General features: G+C 40.9%; 1 non-coding gene across 1 annotated transcript; it reads right to left on the reverse strand.

Moving 5' to 3' along the window:
• Nucleotides 1-1,019: 1,019 nt before the first annotated feature.
• On the reverse strand, nucleotides 1,020-1,103 carry LOC147613100 (small nucleolar RNA R16). Its single transcript, XR_015263422.1, has one exon. It is a non-coding gene; the product is annotated as a small nucleolar RNA R16 (small nucleolar RNA).
• Between the last annotated feature and the right edge of the window lie 8,518 nt (nucleotides 1,104-9,621).

Below are 9,621 nucleotides of genomic sequence, written 5' to 3' on the forward strand. Positions count from 1 at the left end.
ATCCCACTATACAATTTACATCTGTGTCTATTTATTTAACAGTTTAATATTGCCCATTAAAGCACATGCCTCACCCACCATGTACAAAAACATCCAAGTAAAATATAAGCATCTAGAAGCAAGAACATTTACATGACACTTAAATCTTTCCACGTTCTCTTACAATTTTTCCTTGCAAATGTTTTCATATTTGGTTCTCGCGTGTGGAAGCACACAACTACATTGTACTTCATATACCTAGATGAATCCAATAAAATACCCAAACTCACCTTATAAGAATGTGCAATTTATAACCTCATGGTAGTCATCCACAAGACAATAAACCATCAACTCCATCAAGCATAATATGGAGTGGATACTCAACATCCCCACTAATATCATCAACGCTCATTAGTGGGTGTAGAACTTGGTATCAATATATGCTTCCACACACACATCAAAGTATATATTCATACAAAGGTGTGTATCCTGAGTTTTTGCAAATGCTCCGGAGCTGCAGGTTAGACCATAATGACACCTAGCACTAAGGATCATAACAAATAAAAAAGAAATATTACAACAAAAAGGTAGTTAATAGAGCATATACACCACTAAAGATAGAAAGAATTAACACAATATCAACTGGCTGCACATAGCTACATTGTACATCATCTCAACTTCCTTTTTCTGCCAGCACTACCATAGCCTCTGATGTCATGATATCTGCTTCCAATACTTTCTTCTAATGGTATTCTTGAAATGTTAGATCGAGTAAAACTCCAGCGAGTTCTAAAACTAGTTGAATTATGTTATCAAGTCTGACTGAAAAAAAAACTAGCTCCTTGACAATAGTTTCCAACCATTCACAACACTAGGGGAGGCTAACATAAGCTTGCATTTTGAACTTTGCTACTTCATGATAGAGGATAAATATATTTGCAAGAGCAAGAGATGATGCAGGTCTGAGAACGATCTCTCTTGAGGACTTGGATGTGTAGGGATATCTGTATGACAAAGAAAAATTGGTACTAAATTAAAAGCATGGCATCAGATTGTCAGAGGTTGTTTAACATCATGGACAATCAGTGTGTAGAATAAGATTTCGCAACGCATCATCTGCCATTTCCTGTGCTCCAAGCTCACTTAATGTTAAAACCAGAAAACTCAACTAACTATGCAGAGCGGAAAGAACAAAACAAAAACAACACTAATCTCCATGTCTTGCAAATCAAAGTGCCCTTCAGAACACACTCTAATCAGAGGCAGAGACAATCGACACGGCATCAATTCCGACCGCCCGTCTCAAAGTTGTCATCATCAAGGGCGAAATACAGATCCACGGCAAGAATATAGAGCGCACGGAGGGCGTACCACAAGCCACATAAGGAAAACCATGGCCCGGTAGAGTCCCATCGCTACCAAATTTCATTGTAGCATCAGATTTAACTTCAAAGAGCAATGCAAGGGCTCGACTAGAAGCTGGTATAAGATGCGAGGAAAATCAAAGGCCAGCGATGGGCACCTGCAGCAGCTCCATAGCAAGAGGCCCCCGGTTCCCCTCTGCAGGCAGAAGCTAAAACTGCTACAAGCATGGATGACTGCTCAGAAGCAATCTCTTTTCGGGTTTCAGCATGGTACATCAGAAGTCCAGACATAGAAATGAAGCTTCATCATCGCAGATCAACAGTGCACCGAGCTGCAGAAAAACCCTAGCTGCGACTAAATAGCTTACTTCACCCTAGGGTTACAGAACCTAAAGTTTAAGCATTTCACATGATGGGCGGCCAACTCCCGTCTAGAACTGCCTGGGCGGCGTCTCAAGGCCACTTATTTGAAGCCCAAGCTATTATTTATCACTGCCCTTGGGCATAGAGACTTTGCCCAAAGCAAAGCAATCTCTTATTTCTCTACATAAAAGCCTTCATAAGACTTAAGAGCTTAGGAGCACATAATCCCACCTTTTTAGTTTGCTTTATATTTTAGAGAATACCCATTCAAATACATGTTTAGTGGTGGTTCCAACTCCCACTCAACAACCCAAGTGCCTAAAGTTTCTCCTTTGTGCACAACTTCATGGCATGTGCTGGCATGTTAGGTAGCAGCATGTGTGAGACATAAATGACCGCGTCCAACTGGTCATACTGTGTGGACATTAGCTAGGGTTAGTAGTGTGTGGACACAACTCATAGTGTGTCTTGTGTATTATGGATTATGGCTTTATGCATTGTGTGAGAAGGGAGATGGCTTCCCTCTATGGTTAGGGTTTGTAATATACATTAGGTTTTGCTCCTGTGTGTGTGTCTCCTCTCCCTCTACCTGTTTTTTAACATGGTATCAGAACCTCGTAGTCTCTATTAGGGTTTATGAGAGTGAGTGAGAGAAGAGGGAGAAGAAGCTGTGAAGAAAAGCTGTGAAGCTTGCCATTGATGCTGTGAAGCTTAGAGCACACCGATTTCTATCAGATCTGAGAGCTTGGCCTATCGGGTAAGGTCTACTAAACATCCTTGAGCGGATTGCAGGTGATTCAAGCAGAAACAAAGCAAATTAGGGTTGCCCAAAGCAAAGGAAAATTCTGGTTTTTTGCAAAGCTTTCCATTGGAGCTTGGAAGCGGTGATGTATGGTGAAAATAGATGCAAATCTGGCAAAGAAACATGTATTTGACAAGGATGAATGTATTGGCAACTCATGTACAAGCTCTACACTGATTTTGGAGCAAATATGATGCATTTATGTGATTGAAATTTACTGGTTTTGAAGCTCTCACAAAACAGAGAAATAGAGGTCAAATTTTGATGAAATTAGAGCAAGTTTTTGGCAAAAATCAATTCATTGATGGGTTGTACACTTGCATTGGAGTGTTAGGCAACATTATACATCATCAATTGACACTTTAATCACTCTAAATACCCTCAGGAGCAGGCGGCGCAGCATCTACAGAGAAACAGGATAGTTTTTCACATATTTTGCTAAGTGGAGGCCAAATTCCACTTGTGTGCTTGATAAATCCCAAAATTGCCTTAGCAATTGGTTGGTACATATACTTGAGAAGGAGGCTACATGATTGGTTGGAGCAATTATGCCTTATGGAGCTGGAAATGAGCTGATTAAACAGGCTATCTACTGAGTTCAGTGAAACAGAGTGTGATTAAACGACTAATTACTCTCTGGTCTTAAACAATTGGTCTAATTCCTTTTACATGGAGTTAGTGGACATCATTGCTAAGCTAATGAATGCCTGGTCTCTCAATTTGGACAAATATTGAAGAAATTAGAGCCATTTTACTACTGGTTTTTCTGGTTTTTCTCAAAACAGAGAAGGGGGTTTGACAAAATTGGTATGTACACACCTTGGATGGTGTTGATATTCAACATTGAGCTTGGTTAGGTGTCAATGCATGATTGAACCACTACATTGCAATTTGGAGCCTTGGAAAGCGCATCAAAGTAGGGTATCTTGGACTGCGTAAACCAATTCATTTTGGATGCATACAGTTTGATTTTCTACATCAAAATTGAAGTTTGTTGACTACTTTAGAGTATCTGGAACACTCATTAGAGTGTGGTTGTGAGCTGAGGAAGGCTCGTTTACAGATTTGGACGTGTGCGAAAGGTGTATTTGCATTGAGCAAATATGTCGGATAATCTAGTGCAAATTGTTGGTGAAAAATTGGATAGGAAGAACTTCCAGGCATGGAAGTACAAGATCAAAAGTTTTCTGAAGGAAAAAGGTTTTTGGAATCTCATTACAGGTGCTGCGCTAGAGCCGGAACTACCCCGACAACCTACACAGCCAACAGGTTATAGCTCATAAAAGCAATGGTCAGAAAGAGCATACAAAGTGTTGCATTATCTGTCTATATGTATTTCGGATGCCATACTCATACATATACATGATGCTGAGAATCCCAAGGATGCATGGGATACATTGGCATGGTAAAGCTGTTTGATATAGACACTAGTGCTCGCAAGTCTCAGTTGCGACAACAGATTCATAATGTGAAACGAAATAGAAGGAGCATCCATGATTATGTAGTACAAGAGATAAAGAAGTATGCAGATGCATTGGCAACAATCAATGCCCCCATGCCTGATGATGATTTAGTAGACATTACCTTGCGTGGTCTTGGCAAGGAGTATAAATCTTTTGATACATTTATCTCAGTTCGGAGTACAGGTTTACCAGACTTTGATGAGTTGGTTTCACTCTTGCTTGTTGAGGAAATCAAACTCAGTGACTCCTTTCATGATGCATCTACTAGCCATGATGATTATGGCAAAAATCGGGCTTTCTACTCACAAAGAGGATCTAGAGGCAGGGGGAGATTTGCATCACATGGCCGTGGATGGCACAACAGAATTTTCAGCCTACATATGGTGCTAGAGGTGGTCGTGGATATTCAGAGAGGCAGAGGTAATCCTCGTGGTAGAGGACGTTGGCAAGGCCAACAAACATCTATGTAAGATGTGGAATGCCATTACTATGGAAAATTTGGTCATATGGCACGTGATTTTTTCCGCAAACAAAATGATTTGAGAGGGGGTAGAGCACAACATGGTGGACATTATGCACAACATAGTGGAAATTATGCATCAAGCAGTAATGATGCCAGTGCAAATCACTTGTTTGCTATGAAACATGTTGTGGGATCTATGGTGACAAATGCTGAAAATGATGACACTTGGTATATGGACTCTGGAGCATCAAACCATATGACTTGTCATGGTGAATGGTTTGAGCATATGAAGCCTATGGATGTGAAAGGCTATGCGGAGACAGGAGATGATACCCAGCATGCCATTACACATGTTGGAAGTGTACCATTGGTTATGCACAATGGTGAAACAAAGTCTATGTCAGATGTATTGTATGTGCCTTCTATTACAAAAAGTTTGGCCTCAGTTGGTCAAATGGTGGAACAGGGATTGCAGGTTCGGTTCAACGAGCATGGTTGCTTCGTTCAGGATTTCAAAAATGGATGTAGAGTTATTGCCAAAGGAAAGAAAGAAGGCAGGTTGTTTAAGCTGGATGTTGGGATTCCTGAGTTGAAATCAGCCATGTTCTCTAAAAACCGAAATGTGGTACAGGACATTGACATGTGGCATAAGAGGATTGGACTGTGAATATACAAAGGTTAAAGAACATGCAGACAAGAGGCATTGTTAGTGGGCTGCCTAGATTCAAGTATGATGGAAATATGCATGTTTGTGAAGCCTATCGTTTGGAAAGCAGGCGAGGTTGCGGTTTCCTAGAGAAGGCAACATGAGTAGCAGGCCACTTGAGATAGTACATAGCGATGTATGGGGTCCTGCACAAAACCCATCCATTAAAGGTAGTTTATATTATGTGACATTCATTGATGATTTCAGCAGAATGACTTGGATTTACTTTCAAGGAGAGAAAAGTGAAGTGTTGGGAAAGTTTATGGACTTTAAAGCTTTTGCAGAAAAGCAATATGGCTCTTGGATTAAATGTTTGAGGACATATGGAGGTGGTGAATACACCTCACATGCTTTTGAGCATTTCTTGAGAAAGCATGGCATAAGAAAGCAATTAACTTGTAGGTATACACCTCATCAAAATGGTGTTGCTGAGAGAAAGAATAGAGTCATTTGTGAAGTGGCCAGGGTGATGCTCAATGAAAAGAGCATGCCAGATTATTATTGGGTAGAAGCATGTGCTATTGCAGTGTATATACTTAATAAAACACCTACAATAGCCATACATGGAAGTACGCCAGAGATGCGGCTTACATGTTTTAGGCCAGACATTAGACACCTCAAAGTGTTTGGATACATAGCTTATGTACATGTGCCTAACAAGAGAAGGAGGAAGTTGGATCCTAAGGCAGAGAAGTGTGTGTTTGTTGGATATGCACAGGATCGTAAGGCATACAAATATTACAATCCACAAACTAGGCAAGTGGTTATCTCACAAGATGTGGTGTTTGATGAACTTGCTAGGTAGTACAAAGCAAAGGATGAGGGTGTCATTGAGTCAGTTGATGCTGATGTGCATGTGAACTTGCCACAAGCAAGTTCTAGTTCTACTTCTATGTTTGGGCCACAAGCAAGTTCTAGTTCTACTTCTATGTCTGGGCCAGCAGAGTCTGAGAGTAGCACTGTACGTCCATGGTCAGGACGCTTGAGGCATGAGAGTGTGAGCATTGGGAGTAGTGCTGTGGATAAAGGGAAAAAGAAAGTCGAAGGAATTAGAATTACAGGCTATGAGTCGTCAAGTTCAGAGAGTTTGGATGAGGAGCTTGGCATACCCGTTTTACGCACACCTGGTGCTAGGCAGGATAGATATGTGCCACCACATGCTAGAGTGACAGGTGTTCAGAGTGATCCACATGCATTACGGGAGATCCCAAAGGGTAAGGTATCCAGTTGACAGGTTGACATATCGTGATTTTGCTATACATTATGCATATATGACTTCTTTGGTGAAGCATATGGAACCTACATGCTATACAGAAGCTATTGGAAAGCATGTATGGGAGAAGGCAATGGATGTTGAGATGGACGCATTGGTTCATAATGATACATGGGATTTGGTTGCATTACCACAGGATAAAAATGTTATTGGTTGTAAATGGGTTTACAAAGTGAAATGCAAGTCAGATGGTTCCATTGAGCGACATAAAGCAAGATTGGTAGCTAAGGGTTATGCACAAACCCAAGGCTTGGACTATGATGAAACATTTAGTCCAGTGGCAAAGATGGGAACAGTGAGAGCAGTCATTCCTATGGCTGCAGCAAATGGTTGGGAAATGCATCAAATGGATGTGAAAAATGCATTTCTAAATGGTGATCTACAAGAAGAAGTTTATATGGCACAACCAGAAGGATATGTACACCCAAGGTATCCCACTCATGTATGTAGATTGAAGAAGGCTTTATATGGTTTGAAGCAAGCACCTCGTGCTTGGAGTGATAAGATGAGCAGATATCTTATCTCCCTTGGATTTCAGGTTTCTACAGTAGATTCTTCACTCTATGTGAAGAAAACAGATCATGGGATTGTTTTACTTGTCATCTATGTGGATGACTTGATTGTCACAGGAGATCATGCTACAGATGTGATGCATGTCAAGAAGGCATTGGAGTGGGCAGTTTGACATGAAAACTTGGGTGAGTTGAGATACTTTCTAGATCTGTATCAGATACCTAATGGTTAATTTGAACCCTCAATTGCACCAAAATACAGTGATTAGCAGCACTGATCACTGATTAGCAAATTAATCTACTGTTTTGTGTACAGAAAACAGAGTATGCGGGGAGTCCAGATCTGGTGCCTTAGACTTCAAATGAGCTCAAATGCTTTCAAAACCATCAATAGCAATGAGTCTAGTAGAGGATTAAGCCAAGAAACACAAGATTTGACCAAATATTGAAAGCTTAATCTCTGTTTTACCAAAGTCACCTCTGCAGATTTGATGAAGAGCTTGGATCTCACTGTAGACTTGATCAAATTGAATTCTGACTTCACCAGCTTGTAGAGCATGCTTGAAAACACTTGGGACTAAGAGGAATTAGACCCATTTGAATTGATGAAGAAGAGATCTGCAAATTTCTCCCAGAAATAGGCGAATGCTAAATTCGTGAATTCTCCCTCGTCCGGCAGCGGTTTGCTGCATTGTTTTGACTAGCTAGAGTAGCAAGGAGTTGGCTAGCTAGGGTTAGAAGCAATAGGCCTAATTTTGAGTGTGCAAGAAGCTAGAGCTCCACTGGCTGGAGGTGAAGAGGTGAGTTGAAAAATAACTAAAAATTTGATTAATTTTTAGTTATCTACTAATCCTAATTAATTAGATAATGGGCTCATAAACCTGATGGATTCTAGGCATGGCTCTGATACCATGTTGAAATTAGAGCAATGTGATGAGCTATGGTGGATCAAGTACTAGAATCAACATCATTAACAAAGTGATTAGCAAATAATTAAGACATAATTAGTGAGTAATTAGTAAATAATTAAGACGTAATTAGTAAGTAATTAGTAAATAATTAAGACGTAATTAGTGAGTAATTAGCAAATAATTAAGATATAATTAGTGAGTAATTAGCAAGTAATTAAGATGTAATTGGTGAGTAATAGCTTAATGTAGGCATGGATAATCAAATAATTAAGATGTAATTGGTGAGTAATTAGCAAATAGCTTAATGTAGGCATGGATAATAATTAAGATGTAATTGGTGAGTAATTAGCAAATAGCTTAATGTAGGCATGGATAATAAAAAACCAGCAAATTCTCATTAGTTAAATGCCTCAATTTATAGAGTTTACATCCAAGCATCTAATCCCACAATTCACTCCACTTCTCCCAGAATATCTCCTTAATTCACTCCACTTCTCCCAGAATATCTCCACCTCTTTTGCTTGATTCTCTCCACCTCTTCACTTTTCCCAGAATATCTCCACACTTCCTAAATCTTCTCATGCTACCCTTTATTCTCTCCCAGTAGATTCTTCTTACCTTTTCACAGGTTCTTTCACATTTATACATTCTCTTTTACAGCCTCTAACCAAGGGCTTGTTTCCGCACACACCCTATTCACTTGTATATTTCAACACCTCTCCCACCCCCCCTATGCTTAATCTCTCCTTCCCTCCCTCTCACTCTTTCTTCCTTTCCCACTCTCCCTATACATGATCTCTCCTTTTCTCTCTCGCTCTCTCTCTTTATCTCCCTCCCTCCTAGCCTCCAACCCTCTCTCTCTCTCTCTCTCTCCTTCTCCTCCCCTCTTCTCTTTCTCTCTCCCTTTCCCTTTCCCTCTCTCCCTTTCCCACCCTCTTCTCTCTCTCCTTCCTTGCCCTCTCCTTCTTCTTCTCCTTTTCCCTCTCCTCCCCTCTTCTCTTTCTCTCTCCCTTTCCCTCTCTCCCTTTCCCACCCTCTTCTCTCTCTCTCCTTCCTTGCCCTCTCCCTCTCCCACCCTCCCTATACATAATCTCTCCTTCCCTCTCTCTCACTCTTTCTCCCTTTCCCACCCTCTCTCTCTCCCTCTCCCACCCTTTTCCCTTTCTCTCTCCCTCTCCCTCCCACCCTCACTCTCTCAGCCTCCCTCTCACTCTCTGTCCTTCCCTCCCTCTCCCTCCATCTTCCTCTATCACCCTCTCTCTCTCTCTCTCTCTCTCTCCCACTCCCACTCCCACTCCCACCCTCTTCCCTCTTCCCTCTCCCACCCTCTCTCCTCCCTTTCTTACTATGTTTGCATCTATCTATCTCTCTCTCCCTCTCTTATTGTGTTTGCTTTTATTACCCCTTCGCATGTGTTAGCATGCCATTCTCTCTCATTACCTCTCACCTCATCTTCAACCCTCTCTCTCTCTCTCTCTCTCTCTCTCTCTCTCTCTCTCTCTCTCTCTTGCATGCGATTGCATAGAATTACATGATGTCTTTGCATGTTAGTATTCTTTGCATGCACTTGCATTTTTTACATTTGCATGACATTGCTTACCCTTTATTATCCTTCTGCATGTCAATGCATGTGTATGTCATTATATTGCATTGCATGGCGTGGCATTTCATTTTCATGTCCTTGCATTACATTGCATGGTACTACTTGCTCGTTATTATCCCTTGGATGCACTTTCATGTCCTTGTATGACTATCTTTGCTCTTTTTTTATCATTGCACTTGCAT

The sequence above is a fragment of the Cibotium barometz genome, chromosome 44, assembly GCF_041138505.1.
Source record: "Cibotium barometz isolate CiBa-2024 chromosome 44, ASM4113850v1, whole genome shotgun sequence".
NCBI classification, from domain to species: Eukaryota; Viridiplantae; Streptophyta; class Polypodiopsida; order Cyatheales; family Cibotiaceae; genus Cibotium; species Cibotium barometz.